This window comes from Macrobrachium nipponense, chromosome 32 (genome assembly GCF_015104395.2).
Source record: "Macrobrachium nipponense isolate FS-2020 chromosome 32, ASM1510439v2, whole genome shotgun sequence".
Lineage (NCBI taxonomy): Eukaryota > Metazoa > Arthropoda > Malacostraca > Decapoda > Palaemonidae > Macrobrachium > Macrobrachium nipponense.
This window is the reverse complement of record NC_061094.1, coordinates 35,719,522-35,733,642: the sequence shown is the minus strand read 5'-3', so window position 1 is coordinate 35,733,642 and position 14,121 is coordinate 35,719,522. Positions and strand designations below refer to the sequence as shown.

At 36.1% G+C, this 14,121-nt stretch overlaps 1 protein-coding gene across 1 annotated transcript in view; it reads left to right on the top strand.

Moving 5' to 3' along the window:
- Positions 1–372: 372 nt before the first annotated feature.
- The window catches only part of LOC135207343 (protein nubbin-like), a 667,378-nt gene continuing 653,629 nt past the window's right edge, over positions 373–14,121 (top strand). The window contains exon 1 of the mRNA XM_064239063.1: positions 373–403. The gene's annotated coding sequence lies outside the window, so the exon portion shown is untranslated. The remainder of the gene's footprint in view (positions 404–14,121) is intronic.

The following is a 14,121-nucleotide window of genomic DNA, read 5'->3' as shown; positions in this document are numbered from 1 at the left end:
ACAAATAAGACCTGAGCATTTTCTCCTCTTTTTTTTTTTCCCTCCCCCGTCCTTGTTCGCTCCCTCTTTTTGTCTTTTCATTCCTCATCTCCCCTAGTTTATCCCTCCCTCCCGAAACTATTCCCCAACGATGAAAACACCTGGTCGCTTTTTAACATGCAGATTTTAGGGAAAACACGTCTTTTTCTCACCCTAAACGACGCAGGCCGAAGTCACCTCTATTCGCCTAACGTCTAAGTTAGGTTTTCCCTTGCGTCATCTTAATCTCATTTCCAGATTGCTGGAAACTCGAGTAATTTGATGCCTTGTGTATTTATTTTATTTTTTCACTTTTTTTCTTTCTTTTTCAGGGTCGTGGGCATCATGGGCAACGCGATGCTGTTCCTAGTTGCGTTTCGTTTGGGTAAGTAATGCCAAGTCTCTTATTACCATATTTCATAGGGAGCACTGGTAACAAGATAGAATATCTTCCATTTTTCCTTAACTACTGTAAATTTTCAACAGACACGTTCAGGAGAAGACCAGGAGGCACCTTTTCCTTTCGTCCTTTTTCTCATTTTGGCTGGGAGTGATTTAAAGCGCCTTTCTTTATGCCAAATGTCATCTTTAGACCAATTTGAATACAAAGTAACCTGACGGTGGATACCGTAAACTGGAGGGTACGTATTGGGTGACTCCTGGCCCTTATGGCGGCTGTCCTGAGGGATGCTTTTCCCTTTCCAGCGCGGCGGTCACCAACGTCCCTTAGTGCCTTTTGAGGCTTTTTATGGTCGAAGTTTTGGTAAGAGGCTCTTTTTGGGATGGGTGGAGGGGAGGGAGGGGTGTTGGAAGTTAGGGGGAGGCTCCAGGGGAGCCGCCGGGTGGCGAGAGGGACGTCTGTCTTTTTACACTCGTTTCAGAGGTAAAGAAATTGAAGAGTGACGTCAGCAATTCAGTGTTTACCCATCTGTTCGGTTTTGAAGACTTTTTTTTTTTTCTTTTTTTTTTGGCCTTTTAGATATAGATGAAGACGTTAATTTGATCGTTAGTAAGAGTGGATTTCAGAGTCCTGATATTAATTATTCATATGTTTTTGTTCGCTTCTTTGTTGCATTTCCTTTTCTTTATAATTTATTTTCTTTGGTTTAAATGGTAGTTAAAATCATATGCATCCAATATATAAGAAAAGAAAAAGGTAGCAATGTTGAGCTGTACATGTTTTAAAAGAAAACAAAAGGAAGTATAGTGAAACAGCGTTAGTCTTTGTTGTAGAAATATGCCCGTTTATCTACATAAAACATTTGCTGATTAGACTAAAAAATGGTATGCTATTTGTCATAAAAGAAGTATTTCACTAAGAAAATCCTCGTACAAATTTTCATAAAGGATACAATAAAATTAATTCGCCAGGAAATTATGTATTCCAAATTCCATTGAAGGTAATATCCAGATACTGATTTAGCACACATCGCACGGTCTCTTTATGTCACAGTCCATACGAACTTTCTGGCTGAAGGGCCCATCAGAAAGCCTTGGTCATGTGCGTCATCCCGAATCTCTTCGAAACATGAGATCTTTATAGGTCATCGCCTGCTAACAGATACCCAACTTTCTTTTCTAAAAGATAACAGCAAAGTCACTAACTGTGGCTTAATCTTTTTTTTCTTTTCAACTTTTAAACCACATTAAAAGGGTACCAGACACTTTAAAATAGTTTATACCTAGTTTGTATAGAATCGTTTCACGCCAGTTGATATAGATATATATATAATATAATATATATATATATCATATTATTATATATAGAATATATATTTTCAAAGGTATAAAAACTACACTCTAGATATAATTTTCTCATCTATTAGCTAATGTTCAGCTATTTCTAATGCCACATGTAAAATAGTTTTGAAATTCCTCTTTTTACGTCTTAAATTGAAAAGTACATAAATATGTAATTCTTACTCCAAATACATTTTTTTTTTCGGGAGGGGGGCCGATATTTGACTACACCAAGATATCTCAGTCAACATTTTCTTTGACTTGGGGTAAATATTTGATATTTAGTGGGGGAAAGGTAGAATCTTGGTCCCGACCAAATGTAAATCATGTATTTGGAAAAATTATCCGTTTCCTTTAATTTAAAAATTCCAGAACGACGGAGTCAAGATACTGTCATATGGTGATCTTTTGCATCTTGCGTTCCGAATATGCACGTAGATGCCAGTATTGCCAGATATCCGAAGTCGCATTTTTTTAACCTTTTTTTTTTCTATCTTGCACCCAAAGACTTGGACCTTTGTTTATGCAGAATCATTATATTACAAATGTTATAAGAACGAAATTTCCATGTTAATTGAATTGCTAAAAAAGTTTTCATTTTGGGAATAAGTTGGCCCTGGACATGCAAAAGGAAAAACATTTGCATTAAATTGTATATTAACATTTATTAACGTTAGGTAATATTCTGCCGTTGAAGAGCGTTGAACCCCCTGTACATTTATCGCTCGGTAGTTACACACTGATCAAGATTCCTTTTGCTTGAGTTCTCATTCACACTCCCATTAACTTTCATCCATCTTGTTAAGAATTATTGGTTTTCATTGCAGAATTGTACAATACCTATTGCCGTGGGTTTATGGTAACCTAAATGTCACAAGTATAGGCTATTACTAAAACTGAAAACTGTTTGCCAATTGAAGTCGGTAGAGGACAATTTCATCCGCAGAACGTGTAGAGTTTATGAGGAGTAAGCTTCAGTAATTCAGTCATAAATCATTAGGAAAAATTTTAGGACAAAATTTTATTCTTGAAAACCTATTACTTTTAGTATAGCACTTAGAAGTTGACTTTTACATCTCTAATACTAATGTGCAGTTCATGAAAGCATCTTATTTGAAGGCAGTTTCGTGCAAAAAAGTTCGTCTTCTTCATCAGTTGCAGGTGAAGATGACTCTCCGAAGGTCATAGGAAAAGAAAAGTCATACTTATTGGAACTGATGTCAGCGCAGGATTGGATTATTTTGAAATTATTTTATCTGGGTTTCCAAGATGTCTTCATTTATCGTGGGAAATAGGAATGAAAAAGTTTTTAGCCCTAAACATATCAATTAACCACTCGGTTATTACCAAATGAATAAGTGTCTCGTCAGAGCTTAGTATCACCTTTTTGTTATGCTTTGTTTAAGCGATTCGAGTATATAAGCTAGTTTTTATGAAAGGTGAGTCATCTTAGGTGATACATTCAGTTGTCATGCGCTGGTTAAGTGCTATGTAGCCAGTGTTCTCAAACCTTTGGCCGTGTATACCGTGGCCTTCAACTGCTATGGGTTTGAGCTACCTTGTTGGAGGACTCGCACAATATTTCTTCTGGTTATTAATTTATCTCTTTGTTTATTGTTATTTGGTACTCGGTACATGTATTCATTTGTATTTCTTTTTTTTTTTGTATAATCAAATTTATATATTGTTATGACTCCCAACTTTCTTTCCTTTTTTTTTTATCACTCATGGACATTATATTTTCAGTTTCCTTTGTGTAGAAGTTATGACCATTAGTTTTGCTCCTCAGCATTTTGCGTTCATTATGAGTAATAATGATACTATACTTCAAGTATCAAATATCTTACATACTCTCCCTATCGAGGTGAAGATTAGATTTAGCTTTACTATTCATCACTTATTGTATGAACTGTTGGTACAGACGCTAAGAGACACATCTCATTGCACTTGAGATAATAATATTTACAACGGAAAGTGTTTAGAACAGTGTCATATTGTCTTGCAAATTGTTCAATGGGGTTCCTTCGCAAGTTTTTTCTATTTGTAGATGATTTCGATGTATCTCATTACAGAAGATTACAGTTTCCGGGGTAATCTATTAGCTCTTTGTTTGTCTATCTCAGTATTTCATAATTTTCTTTTAAGATTTCATCACACACAATAACCTCGCCAAGAAGGAACAGATAACAGAGACATCTCAGCCTTTGCATTGATGTCCCAAAACAGTAAGAATTCCTTACAATTGAAAAATCCTGATGAATGAGAAATCAGTGTTTATTCATGGAAATGGTGGAGGCGTTATGGATGATTCATCTCTTTTGCCACACCGGATTACCTCGTAGGATGTTGGCCACCTTTTTAACGAATTTGGTTGACTGTGAAGTGAGGAAATTCGTCTTTTACTGTTATTCCACGGTTTTAATGTGGCTCAGTTTATGGGGGGCTAAGTTTTAGTGTCATGGATAACAAAGGGTATTGGAGACTGTAATGTTGACTTATTTTTCCATTTTCATTTAACATATTTATGTAGCGTCAAGTACTATAATGAGACGCAACCTCATACACATACATTAACGACACGACTGTCATTGCCAAAGTCTTAATTTTATCGACGAGTCGCGTTGAAATCATGGTCAGGTAACTTCTATGAAGAAGGGCCACAGCTGTGCCCCGAAACCTGCCCCCCCCCCCCCCCCCCCACCCCCCCCCCCCCCCCCCCCCCCCCCAACCCCCACCCCCCTCCCCCCTCTCTCTCTCTCTCTCTCTCTCTCTCTCTCTCTCTCTCTCTCTCTCTCTCTTCACCTACGTCGAATTTCTCTCTCTGATTTCTAGCTTTACCCCATTCATAAAGCTTTGACGAATTGATATGCCATTCATTGAAACCCATTTTTATACCAAACCAGTCACTCTCCCATCTACTTATGCTAACATACACTTCACTGCCCTCATAATTATTCTCAAAAGCTTGCCTCCCATAGGCATATATACTGGAAATCCTCCACATAGCGCTTTCATTAAACTATTTTTATTTTAGGTACGCGTATTACACGCACTCACATTACATATAGATATAGATATATAAATATAAAGGGAGATGCTCCTAAGGAAAATTGAAACAACGCGGAGTGTGTGCGCGTGTATGCATGTATGTGTGGTAGGTAATATGTACATTAATTTTTGGGCTCTAATGTTTATTGTAAATAAGAAAGTTAAAATGTACATAGTGTAAATGTAAAATGTTGAATTATGGTGAATCATCGTTATAAGCCTTTTTTTTCTGTCGCTTTAGAAAATGCAGCTTTAAAGACCTGCTGCAGCTGAGTGCCCAGTTTTTCCTCCAAAAAATATTTCTTCTCGAAAGCGGGGGAGTAAAGGTAACAATTACCTGTTAAACGAACTAAGAATTCGGTCATCACTATCTCACCGCAGCCGTAGTGGCGGTAGTTTGCGCGGTTCTGTGCCCTCATCATCCTCCTCCAGCGTACCTGCTCTAGTATAGTATCCCCAGAAACTCACGTCCCGTAATGAACAGAAAACGCGGGGCTCATTGGTTTGTCTTAATCTATTCTTGGGACAAACCGTTTTTATCTCCTTTTTTTTTTCTTCTTTTCTTCGAGACTGTTCTTGCCTCAAGGTGTCTTAGTTTATATTTTTTTTTATAGAGTATTGCTATCAATTTCAAATATTGTCGTTCTAATCCTCAAAGCAACCACTTTTCCTCGTATTATTCTTCAAAGATAAACACGTAAATTGACCCGTTTAGTTTAATTTTAGATGCCGTAGACTGTTTCCTTAGATGATTCAGGGACTAAGAGCTTCTTGATATTTTTCTAATTTTGGAATATGAGCCGAATATTACCGTAAAGATTTTTGTCCCTTTGATGTTGTTCATGATATATCGTTTTTGGTGTGTAGCATTTTATATTGCGTTTATGCATCCAAGTGCATGTTCAAGATCTCAGTTTTCATTTCTATGAAAATTTTTTGCCTTCTGGAAAGGGTCAGAATAAAAGTAATAAGCATTTCTAGTCCTTGCAGTAAAATGGAAGTAAGATGTTTCAAGACTGAAGTAAAGCGATTTTGGTATTAAAGGAACCCCCCCCCCCCCCTCTCTCTCTCTCTCTCTCTCTCTCTCTCTCTCTCTCTCTCTCTCTCTTTCTAGATTGAAGTAAAGCGATTTTGGTTAGTTGATTGGGAACTCTCTCTCTTTCTCTCTTCTCTCAACTCTTCTCGCCTCTCTCTCTCTCTCACACTGGCTGGTTGACGAATGAGAGGCAGAGCGTAATCGCGTGCCCCCGTTCATGGCGCGAAGTGTTTGTTGTGGTCGGGGATGGCGTTCTTGGAGATGTTGCTCCGGCCGGCCTTTCGATTTTATCTGAGGGTTCGTGATGTTGTGGGTAATTGCATTCCCTAAGGGCAATGTGCATTTTAAAGTGTGAAAACAATCCCGGACAGTTGTTCTGGCCGACAGTGATGCACACATAAACAAAGTAGAGGGCGTTCTCCTGACGGGTTTCTCTCCGTATAAAACTCCGCTGGGTTGGGTTTTTATTTATTTTTTTCTCGGCGTTGTTTTTTGTGAGTTTTTTTCTTACGTCCGTCTATTTGCAGTCTCCTGTCGTAGAATCTCCGATGCCTCTTTCTTTCCCGTAGTCTGTCTTCTCCCTCCCCTTTTCGTCGGCCTCTTCTCCTCATCATGCTTTGCCTTCATTTTCTAGTTAGCTCCTAGGTGGCAGTGTTGATTTTCTTTTCTTTTTTTCTTATTGAAGGATGGGGGAGGGAGTAGGGAAGTGGCTGGTATGGAAGGGACTTAGAACCATTAGTGGATTGTGGAAGTTCTTGATTACCATACTTGGTTGGCCACTTTCTATGGGTTTCGTAAATTTTGGTCTCCATATCTTTCTTATATCTGTTGCACTTTGAAAATAAGATACTGCTCATTGATGGATTTTCATATATCTAGTTCTGTGCAACAAACGAGATAGCAAGGAATAGCATTTGAAGAAAGAACTGGAAATTGACAGGATTATTAACTGCTTCGATAGCCACAAGGGTGAGCTTGAAAATGTATGTTGTGGCAGAAATCCACAGGTAATTAGAACCTGGTGAGAGAGAGAGAGAGAGAGAGAGAGAAGAGAGAGAGAGAGAGAGAGTTGTTTTCCTTCTTCTCAGCTCATTCCCTGTTTTGTGTCACTATTTTTAATGACCCTTTTCCAGGTGTTTCTGTCTTGTGTCCTTCCTTCGTCTCCCAAGTTTTCTCGAATGCAGTCTCTCCATCTCTTACACTCATTGAACGGTTTATTGCATAATTTGTTTTGGCAAATGTTTTACGGCAGGATCCCTTCCTGATAAACACCCCCTCCCCCCAACGCCTCCAACAACCACAGGGGGTGGGACGGGCACCGGTCTTGGAACAAGTGCTTATGTTCTTCCGATGTACATTTTCATCATGTGTGATAACCCATTCCTGCCCAGTTTATGCTCTCTTCACTGACGCCGCTGACTCAATGGATACGAAAGGAAGGGTAGCAGTGTCTCGCTTGACACTTGATGGTTGCATCGTACAATTATACTATATAAAGTCGTCGATCCTCTACAGGAAAGGGGAGGTGTATACCCCGTGATTTTGGGGCTGTAATCACCACAGGAATGAGATGTTACGCGTGGATGGTTTCACGATGTGAATGAATCGATGCGAGTGGATGTGATTGCTTGGGTCCTGCTTATGCTTAGGTGTTGGAGAATGTATAGAGAGTTCGTTATCGTGTTAGGCTCAGCCACATTCATTGAAAGTAGGAATGTTAAGTCATGATGCATTGCAAGCATTGCGCCAATCTTTGGTACTATTCGCGTTGATGAGTTTACTGGAGTGATAGCTGAAAGGCTCGTGGTAATTTGAATAAATTACTCCATGAAAAGAACCTGCATTGTAAACAGATGGCTATTGTTTTTCTAAGTTTTCAGTTTTCTTCAGGAATATATGTATGTTACATCTGAAAGGTTTTTAACTGAAAATAAATAATGCAAGGGACGTAACGAATGTTATACCACAAGATTACATTCATGTACTGTCTTTGTTGTCTCCGTCCTTTCATTTGAAAACAAACCATAACCTTTCACAAGCTTTTAATAACTTTTAATAATCTCTCACCAAAATTGTATCATCAGTCACTTTAGCGAATAGAATTATCATTCGAACCTTTTCAGGCACAATGTAACTTTCAAAACATTATTTCAGATTCGTGCAGTATGATAACTTGCTTAATCTTCAACTTCGTAGAGGCTGACAATGCTACTTGAACTTGTAATTCCTTGATTTATTTCCTCACTTGATACCACTTTACTAATCCTATCATATTTAATCTATCAAATTTCTGTTTTCTAAATAACACCCTTCAGTGAGCGTTTCCAAACACACCGTATGTCTCCATTCATGCAATTATGGTTTTTTATTTATTATTATTCATTTTTAGTACTTGATTTGTTATTCCTATTATTCATTTTCTTGTTATTCTGCTTCGGAAGTCATATATGGGGTTAATTTGTTTGACCTTGATGAAAGCATGAACTGGCTGATTCCAACCAGTGGGGCAACTTGTTGCTGATATTGATAAATCTCCATCTGTTTATCATCTGCATTACGTGAAAATTAATGAACAGATTTGATGAAAGTTAGTTAAAACATTTATTTGGCGATTCCTTAACCATAATAAAAATTTGCGATGAGTCTCAATGAAGCTTTGTCATTTTTCTAAAGTAGAAATTGGACGATTTTCCACTGAAGATCTGTGCCACATCCTCAGTGAAATCTAACAAGCAGGATTTTTCAATTGTTAATTTTCCATATTTTTCCAAAGAATATCTGGAAAGGTTCCAAATAGGTTTCAGTAAAACACTGTGGATGGTAGACTATATTGTCCGAATAAACTGAGGAGATTTTGATAATGTTCCAGTTGCGAATACTGATACAAAATGGTTCTTTTATCCTTTGACTTTTGAGAGCAGGTGCGCTGTCCACGCGCTTTTTAGTTAATGTTGCTAATATAATATGACATATATTCAGGTTGTCATAGGATAAATTAGTTATGTATTCGCGTTTGTCATATATTGAAGGATTAATAGATTTGTTTTAGTCATGGCAGCTTTATTTATGTGTATTATTTCTACCTCCCAGGAGCAATGTACAATATTTGTTGTAAAAGGGACTGTATCCAATTCAAAGAGAAATTATGATGCCTGATGGTATCTGTTCAGCCTTATTGTTAATATTACTGGCTGTTTTTTTTTCTTTTTTTTAAGTTAATACAATTTATGGTATATTGAATATAAATTCAATTCATACTATATAATTGTATTTTGATATTTGCGTCAACACCATTAAAATTCATGATTCTAACCTTGCCGCTGTTGTAGACTGTTAAAGTCAAACGTGTATGCGCATTTATGGAGCTGTATGAATTATATGACATTTCATATGTTAAATTTTCTCATTTTTGTGCTGTAAATTGATAACTTTTTCATAAGCAGTCTCTTTACCATTATCATGGCCGCTCCCAATATTTGATGTATAAATACTTTACATTAATTACTCCACATTCTCTCTCTCTCTCTCTCTCTCTCTCTCTCTTGTAAAGTCCGACTCCTTGGGCGCGCAGGAGAGAGAGAGAGAGAGAGAGAGAGAGAGAGAGTGCATTTTAAGCCTCGTATAAATTAGTGGCAAATACCTTTCAAAGGTGAGGGCTACTTCGTTACATTTTTCCGTGGAATGCCTAAGAGTCTTGTACCTCCTGAACTTAGTGTTTGTGTTACAGATATTTTTCTTCTCAAAACATGAGAAGAAGGTGCTTAGGCTGTCTCGCCCTTCAGCTTTTGAAAGATTTGAAAATAGGCCTTGAATCTTTATGTTAGGCCTCCTTCAACGTGGGTTGAAGTATAATCAGAATTCATATTATATGTATACATACATATATATATATATATATATATATATTATATATATATATATATGTGTGTGTGTGTGTGTGTGTGTAGTGTGTATGTGTGTATGTGTTACATATACTATAGATATATATGTAGATATATATATATATATATATATATATATATATATATATATATATATATATATATATATATGTATGTGTGTATGTATGTATGCATGCATGTGGATACTTAATGTAAATAAGATGAAAAAGTAGAAGCTTAATAAAATTAAGTGTAGTAAGAGAGGTTGAAAGTTGTGGAGAAAGAAGAATTACTGCTGTGTAGTGAAATGAGTCGCTCAGGAGAAAAGATGAAGAAAAGATGAAACAGTTTTTATATTTTTTTTATTTTTTATTATTATTATTTTTTTTTGTGTGTGGTCTGGCCACATGGAGAGAACAGAGGACGATATCATTGAGAAGCACCGCGTGATCTTGAAGAAACATTCTAAAAGTTATATTTAAAGAGGTTTTCCTGTATTTTTTAAGTGGGCCAAACTTTTTTACATCATCAATCGCAAATTCAGAATGAAGGGGGTGATATTTTTTTAATGAATGATTTTATGAAATGATGATTAGTTTAGTACCCAGATTTAGTAAGGAGACATCTATTTCAAATTCCACTGAATATCATTTATAATTTTTATGAAAATTATAATAAAAGTGAGTGGAAAAGAGAATGGCTTTTTGGGGTTGCAATTGGGTCAGCTCTTTCTAGCTTATATCTCTTCAACTTGCCGGATCTTAAAGTATATGAGGCGTTTGTTATCTAATATTTTCTTAAACTTTTTTTTATTTATGTCTGTATGTATGTCGTTCACTTTATACGTGCATATCTTTGTCAGAATCACTGGATCAATTTCATCTAAACTTGGCACAAGGCATCTTACGTTCCAGAGGGCTTAAAGTTTGTCCCAAGAACTGCAGGAGCTACGACCTTAACCAGACGTGATAAAACTTTCACAAAAGCTTCATTTTGTGATTGTGATGAAGATTGAATTTCATTTAAACCAGGTCCTAGGTATAGGGGTAGGGTTATCATAAGGGTCCATGGTTTCACATAGGGTTATATAGGAAAAATCTTTATCTACCAGCGCAAGTTCAGCAATATAGCAAACTTGTACTCTGTGGGCCATGTGGCTCCTGCTCCCTCTCTCTCTCTCTCTCTCTCTCTCTCTCTCTCTCTCTCTCTCTCTCTCTCTCTCTCTCTCTCTCTCTCTCTCTCGGTTATTATAGATCATAAATTAATAGTTTAGTACAGTACACGATGTCAGTATATTTGTCGCCACAATCACCGAAATTATATTTGTTATTCAGTTCCGTACTACTTATTGTGCTTACTGTTTCAAATACGGATTCCATAATGTGATCGCAGATGCTTATTACAAGACGTGTAAAGTATGTTCATGCATTTATTCAGTATCTTTTTGTCTATCTGTACAACCATAGGCTTTTGTTTGTGTGTGTGTATGTGTATATATATATATATATATATACTATATATATATATATATATATATATAATATATATACCATGTATGATATATATATTATATATATATATATATTACATATATATGTATGTATATATACATATATATATATATATATATTATATATATATATATATATCTTAGAATAAACCTATCGATATTATGAATTTTATGCACGTGTTTAAACTTGAATCCTTGAATCCTGGTTTAGATATTTTTTTGCTGTCATACAGATTTCGTGCCACTGCTTGCAATTTAAGTAATACATGCATAAAATACAAGCTTGCATATAGATTTATAGGGAAGATGCAGTTACGCCGAGTTAAGAATCAAAAACAGACTACAACAAAACTCTATGAATATGTATCGACGCAAAATGTTTTCTTGAAAAGTTATACGTATATCTTGAGAGATTAAATGCATGGCTTGTTGTATATATTTAATGAACATCTCAGTTGAACATTATTTCGCTCATGCACAAATACTGGCACACAACAGAAACATTATACATATATACATACAATACATATATATATATATATATATATATATATTATATATATATATATATATATGTGTGTGTGTGTGTGTGTGTATGTATGTATGTATGTATGTATGTATGCATGCATGCATGTGATAAATAGGTGTGTGTGTGTGTGTGTGTATTGTATGTGTGTATTCATACATAGTGGATGTTTTCCAATTGTATAAACCGTGGACTTTTGAAGAACGTAAATATAAAGTGAAGAATGGTGTTACGTTCCCCAATACCACTTCCACGTACACACTAATTAGTTGAGTTTAATCTGGTAATGGCTGCCTCGCTCATTCTCTCCTTCCCTCCCCTCCCCCCCTCTCTCTCTCTCTCTCTCTCTCTCTCTCTCTCTCTCTCTCTCCCTTCCCTTCCCTTCCTTCCCTTCCCTTCTTTCCACTTCAACTCTGTCCCCTCTCCTTGACACCCCCTCCCTCCCATCTTCTCTTTCCTCGTCTTTCTGCCTCTCACATTCTTCCCCGCCACGCCCATGGGTGGGGGTTGATGAGATCTGGGGGATATATGTTATGGGGAAGGGGTGTTTGTGGTGGTGGGGGAAGGGGCAGTTCGAGGGGATATCCTGAACCAAGTCTAAAAGTCTTGGGAATTGCTCTAAGTTCTTCGGGGAATGGTGTTCTCGGTCGAGGTAAAAGGAAAAGTTATTTGGGGGGATTTGATTCATCAACTTTCCTCCCCGTGTGAAGTTAAGGGGAAGATAATTATGCCTTAATGACGGTGGTATCTTCGCTTGAGACGCTGGCTAATAATTGATTAATATATTGAGAGGGAAACGGACACATACATTGTTATTATTCTGTGGTCTTGCTTGAATTGTTGTTGTTGATATTGTACTGAACCATACCTCTAATTGCTTGTAACAGTATCTTATTAGCACTTATTTCGATGAAAGAAAATTAAAATGACCTGGCTGATCATGAGATCTGTTACACGAATCATATTTCAAGGGATATTACTTAGCTGTGGCTGATATGCAGAACGAGAATCCAAGTGTTGAACGAGGGCTTTTATTATAGAATTTACTCATCTGACGTCCGTTCTCTTTACACAGGGGTGTTTGATTTCAACCGCTGTTGTCATCTAGTCATTCAGCATCCTCACAGATTATTTCTTTTAATATTCCGATAGTATAACCGAACAATATTCAGATCGCTTTATTGTCTAGAGACAAATTATCAGCCATACAGGGTTATAAGAGGAATGTATATGTACCTGGCATTCAAATGAGAGACGAGTATCAACCCATAAGTGGTTTGAACTCACGTACAGTATTGCTGACCACGTCGTGGCAGAAAACTTTGTTTACCTTTATGTTGTTTCTCCATCTCGGAAACTAATGCCGCGTATGTGCCTACCGGCTGTCGGGTTGAAGCCTAATTAAAATGTGTGTATATATATATATATATATATATATATATATATATATATATATATATATATATATATATATATAATATATACATTCTCTCCTACGCGTATATATATATATATATATATATATATATATATATATATAGAGAGAGAGAGAGAGAGAGAGAGCAGAGAGAGAGAGAGAGAGACTGCCTTGAGTATAAAACGGTTGGAAAAATGCCCCCCCCCCTCCCCCATAAAATAAAAAAATTAACAAAAAAAAAAGAAAAAAGAGAGAGAATTATACCTTTCGCGTAGGAGAGAATTTACATTGTTGAAAAATACTCGTGTCGCAAAAGATCATTATTTATTAGTCTAAATTAAATCTGGGATTATTATAATGTTAATTTTAGAGAAACATAAATCAAATTGTATATTTGACTATCTAATTCACAACTGAGAAACTGTGTCTATTGCTTTTATCAAAAAACCCTTAGAAACGATGAACACAGAATTTTTAGCAATTTTACCTCCAAAATTATTCATGTTTTAAGGGGTCGTGTGGGTGTTGTGTGCATCTATGTGTATGCAGGTATGTATTATACACGATATATATATATATATATAGTAATATATATATATATATATTATCTATATCTATATATATAATCCTATATATATCTATATATTTATATATATATATAAATATTTATAATTACATATATATATATATATGTGTGTGTGTGTGTGTGTGTGTATATATATATATCTATATATATACACATATAAATACATATTGTCCTATTTGGAGTTAGAGAAATTTACTTTTCAAAAATTATTAACAGCGTCCATCCCAGGAATGTTATTTCTCTGCGAAGATAGGGATGCACATGTCTCTAGCACTTTGTCTTGTATTTGAGACAGAATTCTAACTATATCACTACAGATTCTGTCATCAATGTTTTGTGCTTCACACTAAGTTGTAAGC